The sequence below is a fragment of the Mesocricetus auratus genome, unplaced genomic scaffold (genome assembly GCF_017639785.1).
Source record: "Mesocricetus auratus isolate SY011 unplaced genomic scaffold, BCM_Maur_2.0 Super-Scaffold_100003, whole genome shotgun sequence".
Lineage (NCBI taxonomy): Eukaryota > Metazoa > Chordata > Mammalia > Rodentia > Cricetidae > Mesocricetus > Mesocricetus auratus.
In genome coordinates this window covers 34,773,878-34,780,466 of record NW_024429188.1, presented here as the reverse complement: position 1 = coordinate 34,780,466, position 6,589 = coordinate 34,773,878, and the positions used below count along the sequence as shown (strand labels likewise).

The 6,589-nt window shown below is 38.2% G+C and overlaps 1 pseudogene; it reads left to right on the top strand.

Moving 5' to 3' along the window:
- Positions 1-4,527: 4,527 nt before the first annotated feature.
- On the top strand, positions 4,528-5,123 carry LOC101830267 (annotated as a pseudogene).
- The last annotated feature ends 1,466 nt before the right edge of the window (positions 5,124-6,589 follow it).

The window sequence follows — 6,589 nt, the reverse complement described above, 5'->3', positions numbered from 1 at the left end:
CAAAAAACCCACGTCTATGCAGGGTCTTTGATAGTCCTTTCATTGCTTTAAATTTTGAAGAACACACACAGAGGATATGTCTATACTAAGATACTGGCCTGACAGTTACCTTGTGTGATGCTGTGACGTGTTCCGGCATAACCTAAACATGACACAAGGCTTTCTGTTCCTGTGAAAAGGCTCCAGTGGTAATTTAATCCACATGATTTTGCGTTATATAAGCATGTATGTGTTTATACCCATAAATGAACTTATAGATGAAATGTACAGATTAAGTTTATTTTTAAAATTTATTACTGATTTTAAAGTTTACATCTTATTTATTTTGTATTGGGAAATATATGCTCTTATCTTTTTACAAAAAAAGACTTTACATTTTTTACACACATGTGGAGGTCAGAGGACAATTTTGGGAATTGGCTCTCTCCTTCCCACATGTGGGTTTCAGAGATTGAACTCAAATTATCAGGGATTGTGGCAAGTGCTCTACTCACTGAGCAATCTGGTCAGCTCAAAAGTATACATATTTTGTTTGTCTTTTTTACGACTTTTTAAATAAAATTTTATTTAAATTAAAAACAATCATATTTTACATGCCAATCCCAGTTCCCTCCCCCTCCTGTCCTCCCATTCCCCCCATCATCTCCCCATCCCACCCTCCATCCACTCCTTAGGGAGGGTGAGGCCTCCCATGGGGGATCAGCAAAGTCTGTCACATCATTTGGGACAGGACCTAGGCTCTCTCCCATGTGTCTAGGCTGAGAGAATATCCATCTATGCACTAGGGATAAATACTGGTTCCACGGCCATTGGCCCCAAAGACTGCCCAAGCCTCCTCACTGACACGCACATTCAGGGAGTCTGGATCAGTTCGATCCTGGCCTCCCAGCCATCAATCTGGGGTCCATGAGCTCCCACTTGTTCAGGTCAACTGTTTCTATGAGTTTCCCCAGCCTGGTTTTGACCCCTTTGCTCATCACTCTCTACAACTGGATCCCAAGAGTTCGTCCCAGTGCTTAGCTGTGAATCTCTGCTTCTGCTTCCATCAGCTACTGGATGAAAGCTCTATTTTACAGTGTTCATTTTATCACCTTATTCTACTATAGGCTACTAACTGGTAAATGATAAACATATATTGATATTTTTTGCATTTATCTGATGGGAATATATATGTGCCTGTGTGCATGTATATATGTATTTATGCAGCCAATTGCTGAGTACATGAATACTAGATTCTAAGATTTAAAGTTTTATATATTTTTTTATTTAAACAGAAATGTGTTAATAGTGATTGAATCTAATTAATTTCTCTACAGATTGTCATAATTTATCTTTCTTAAGCTATCAAGAATTATTTTGCATTGAACATATACTATTTAGGAGTTACTAGAAAAGCTGAAATATGTTTGTTACTTCTCAGGAAAAAATTCAAATGTAGTTACATGATTAAGAAATTTATGGTTTCTTTGGTCATAGCTTTTAATTGTCATGTATGCATTATTTCATGTAGTAATTATATGTCCACACCATTATCTTTAGTTTTTAGAGAATGGGGTTCATCAACATGATCTACTCAAGAACATACTGCAGTAAGTAAATATCATAATGTCATAGTCCTTTAACCATATAGCATCAGAGGAAATAAAGGAAAGAAAGTGGTAAAACTGAGATTCATTTTTGACAAATCTTTGAATGAAGATTGATTATATTTGCAAAAAATGTTGCACTGATCATAGTTACGAATTTAATTATCTCTGTTCCCTGGAAGCAGAAAAGATTATAATAATCACATTTGAAGTGGAAGAGTCATGGCTGACAGGACACATAAGCTATTCAGAAAATAATTTAAGTGAAGTTGAATTCAGTCTGGGCATACAGCTATTATTCTATTCACCATGGAGTTTTTCCAGTCATGATTAATTGTAGAGGAAAGTGTTTGAAGAACACATTCTTTGAAAAGTGACAGAGGTGAATGAACTCAAACGAGAGCTGAAGATGATTCACATTATTGGAATATAAAATACTTAGGATGAACAAAGACAGAATCTGATTCATTTCAAACAGGCTGTATGCCTCTGCATCTGCCCTTTACTTGCTTAATTCATAAGCAGTACAGGCACAGACTTCATGAAACTTCACAAGGTGGCAACTGTGTTGTGTTCAGGTATTTTGTGGTTCCAGAAGTAATTTCTTGTCTAGTTAAAATGTTTCATACTGAATGTTTAGATGCTTGGTTAAGCAAAAAAAAAGATATTTTTCCAATTCAAGGTTAGTGAAATATTAAGTAGAAGGAAGGAATGACTCTAAAATACATCCTCTTCCTCCTTACTACAGTTATAGCCATGACTCATGTTTAGGAATAAAATTATTCACATAAATATGACTTACCTGAAAATTTATTCAATATTCAAATTGGGGTTTATAATGTGATTAGGAACAGGAAAAAGGTAAAATACAGTTAATTCAGAGTCTGTCCTGTAAAATGAAGAAACATCTAGGTAGTAGTGGTTAATTTTCAGGAAAGTGAATACAAAACTCATAGTTCTGTGGCATGGAAGTGGTAGCTACACTTAGCTGTGGGTATAAGGATAATATTCAGAATGTAGTAAGGAATTATGCTGGTCTTGAAAAGTGGCAGCATTAGAGTCTTTTCTAAGGTCCATGATCTCCCTAGCCTTGGGAACCTGGCTAGTTTCGAGTCCCAAGCATTATTTCCCTCAGGTTGAGTAAGACTCAAATCCAATTAGACAACTTTTTGTTGCCAGTGATATGTAACACTCACTGAACCTTTATGCATATATTTCAATGCTAGTCATTGTTGTAGTTTATAGTATTACAGTTGAGTTCAACAGATGAATTAAAATGACAATGTGTTTTATATACAAATTATAATATTATTAAGATGTAAAGAAAAATGAAATTTGAAGATAAATGAATGGACCTAGAAAATATTATATTGAGTAAGTTAACCAAGACCCAGAAACACAAATGTTGCATGTTCTTTCTCATTTGTAGTACCTAACTCAAAATCCTCTGGTGTTAGCAGGCAGACATGGTGCTGGCTACAGCCAAACAGAAGTTGTCTGAGCCAATGGACAGCATCTTGAGTATATATGTGACCTCAAAGTCAGCCTCTACAGTGACACACCTCCTCCAATAAGACCACGCTTATTCTACAAGGTCAGACGTCCTAATAGCGCCACTCCTTTTGGGATTATGGGAGCCAATTAAATTCAAACTTCTACATTCCACTCTGTAGCCCCCATAAGCTTGTAACAACAATTTGTATTTTCATTTGCTCAGCTTGCTCCATTTCACTATTAATAACCTCACAACAGAGTCTATATTAAGCTGTTTTGAGATTTTTCTGCCAATAGATTTAATCCAAAACTTTTCAATTTAGCCTCAGGGAGACTCTTTGGACAATAGCAAAAAAAAGAGTCACATTCTTAACCAAAATATCACAAGAACAATCTCTAGGCAGCAATCTTTAATATTCTTCTCCTCTGAAACTTCTTGAAGACAGTCACTTACAGTTCAAATAACTCTTATCACCACTGTCTTCCATGTTTTTACTAGTATGGCCCATTAAGGAGTGTTTAAAGCTTTCTTAACCCAAAGTACCAAACCCAAATTCCTCCAAACAAATACATGGTCACATCTATCACAGCAATACCTTAGTCCCTAGTACCAACTTCTGTCTTAAATAGGATTTCAATTGCTGTGAAGATACTCTGTGATAACAGCAACTCTTATAAAGGAAAACATTTCATTGTGGTGGCTTCCTTACAGTTCAGAATTTCAGTCTATTAGTACCATGGTGGGGAACCTGGTGGTATGCAGATAGACATGGTGCTGGAGAAAGAGCTGCTACATGTTGATATGCAGGCAACAGGAAGTAGACTGTTTCACTATGTGTGACTTGAGCGTATATGAGGTCTCAAAGTCAGCCTTGACATTGAGCCTCCAACAAGACCACACAAAGTCCACAAGGTCACACTTCTTAATAGTGCCACTCCCTTTGTGGTTATGGGGCCAATTACATTCAAACTACCACAGTAAGTATAGAACATGGAATAAACTCAGAAACCAGGAAAATATAAAGGAAACATAGATAGGGGAGAGAGTTTGGGTGTGGGAAAACAGGATACAAAGATATGAAGTTGGAAATGGGAAAACAACGAGTGGGCTCTAACTAAGGAGGGGGGATGGTCAACACAAGATGAAAAAGAGACAGGAAACAAATAACACCATGGTTGTTCAATAAAGCTAAAAGTAATAATATCATTTTACATTTACCTAAAACTAATACATAATCCATGTAAGTGTATTTGTATACACACACTCACATATATTTAAGTCACTTGGGCTGACAATAACTTCCACAAGAACCATACAATAACAAAAACCTCAGTATCAAGAGCAAGAAACCCTGCAGTACATTGAGCTCCATAGAGACAGCGCCAGAGTAAGCGCTAGCCGGACAGGAACTGGGGGACTCTATGCCTCATGGACAAAAATCAACTAAACATGGGCAAAGGAGATCCTAAGAATCAGAGAGGCAAAATGTCCTCACATGCATTCTTTGTGCAAACTTGCCGGGAGGAACACAAGAAGAAGCACTGTCAGCTTTTCAGAGTTCTCCAAGAAGTGCTCAGAAAGGTGGGAGACCATGTCTGCTAAAGAAAAGGGGAAATGTGAAGACATGGCAAAGGCTGGCAAGGCTCGTTATGAAAGCAAAAGGAAAACCTGCATCTCCCCAGAAGGGGAAGCCAAAAAGAGGTTCAAGGACCCCAGTGCACCCAAGAGGCCTCCTTCTGCCTTATTGTTCTGTTCTGAGTATCGCCTAAAAAATCAAAGGGGAAGACCCTGGCTTGTCCATTGGTGATGTTGCAAAGAAACTGGGAGAGATGTGGAACAACACTGCTCCAGATGACAAGCAGCCCTACGAAAGGAAGGTTGCCACGCTGAAGGAGAAGCACGGAGAGGATATTGCTGCTTACAGAGCTAAAGGAAAACCTGATGCAGCAAAACAGGGGGTGGTCAAGGCAGAAAAGAGCACAAAAAAGAAGGAAGAGGAAGATGAGGAGGAGGATGAAAAGGATGAGGCATCTGAACACTGAGCCATACGCCTGGATTCCAGTTGTGAAGAGGGAGGTCGGATGAGCAGAGGAGCCAAGACTGTGCTGGAGAAACCCACAGAAACAGTTGACCTGACCTAGTGAGAGCACGCGTACCCTAGCTGTAAACCTGGGGAATCAGCATTAGACCCAATCAAGCCCTCTGAATGTGGGTTCTATTTAGGAGGCCTGGGAGGTCTACTGGACCTCTAACAGTGGAGTCAGTGTTTATCCCTAGATCACAAATGGACTTTGGGAGCCCATTCCCTATGGAGGGATACTATTGCAGCCCAGATACCTGAAAGGGAGCCTAGGGCCTCCCCCAAATTATGTGATGGACCCGATGAGGGCCCCACAATCCCTGTGTAGTGGGTGGGGGGTTGGGGCTGGCGGTAGAGAGTTTCAGAAGATGGGAGGGCAAGGTAGATGATGATTAATAGTTTGGTTCTAGCACAGTTTTTTGTCTGTAAAGCATTTAACCCCCCTGTACAAAACTCACTCCTTTTAAAGAAAAAAGTTGAAATGTAAAACTGTGTAAGATGTTTTAAAACTGTACAGTGTCTTTTGTTGTATAGTTAAAACACTATTGCATGTGTCCTTAGATACCCTGTCGTGGAAGTATTTTCTATAGCCACTGACCTTGACTGGTACAGTCTGGGGTTGTAAACTGGCATGGAAATTTAAAGCAGGTTCTTGTTGGTGCACAGCACAAATTAGTTATTTAAGGGGACAGCAGATTTGTTTTGTTTTGATTTTTGTTTCGTTTGTGTTTTTTATTAATCTTCAGTTGTCTCTGATGCAGTTTATAAGAAGATAATTGTTCTGTTAACTGAATACCACTCTGTAATTCCAAAAAATGCAGCTGTCTTGTTGACATTGTGAATGCTTTTAAGTAAATACAATATTTTTTATTAAAAAAAGAGATGGGACACTTTGAAAGCAGTGCTAAGAGCAAAGTTCATAGCACTAAGTGCCCACATGAAGAATCTGGGGGGTAGTCACACTAGAGAATTAACAACACAACTGAAAGCTCTAGAAAAAAGAAGCAAACTCACAGGAAATAAACAAATTGAAAGCTGAAATCAATAAAGTAGGAACTAGGAAAACAATACAAAGAATCAAAGTAATAAAGAGTTGGCTTTTTGGGAAAATCAACAAAATAGATAAACCTTTATCCAAACTTACCAAATGGCAGACTGTGAACATGCAAATTAACAAAGTCAGAAATGAAAAGGGGGGCATAACAAAAGACACTGAAGAAATCCAGAGAATCATCAGGACATACTTTGAAAACCTGTACTCCACAAAATTCGAAAATTTAAAAGAAATGAACAATTTTCTGGATAGATGTCACTTGCAGAAAATAAATCAAGAACAGATAAGCAATTTAAATAGACCTATAACCCCTAAAAATATAAGCAGTCAACAAAAGTCTCAACCAAAACAAAAAAAAACCCAGATCCAGATGG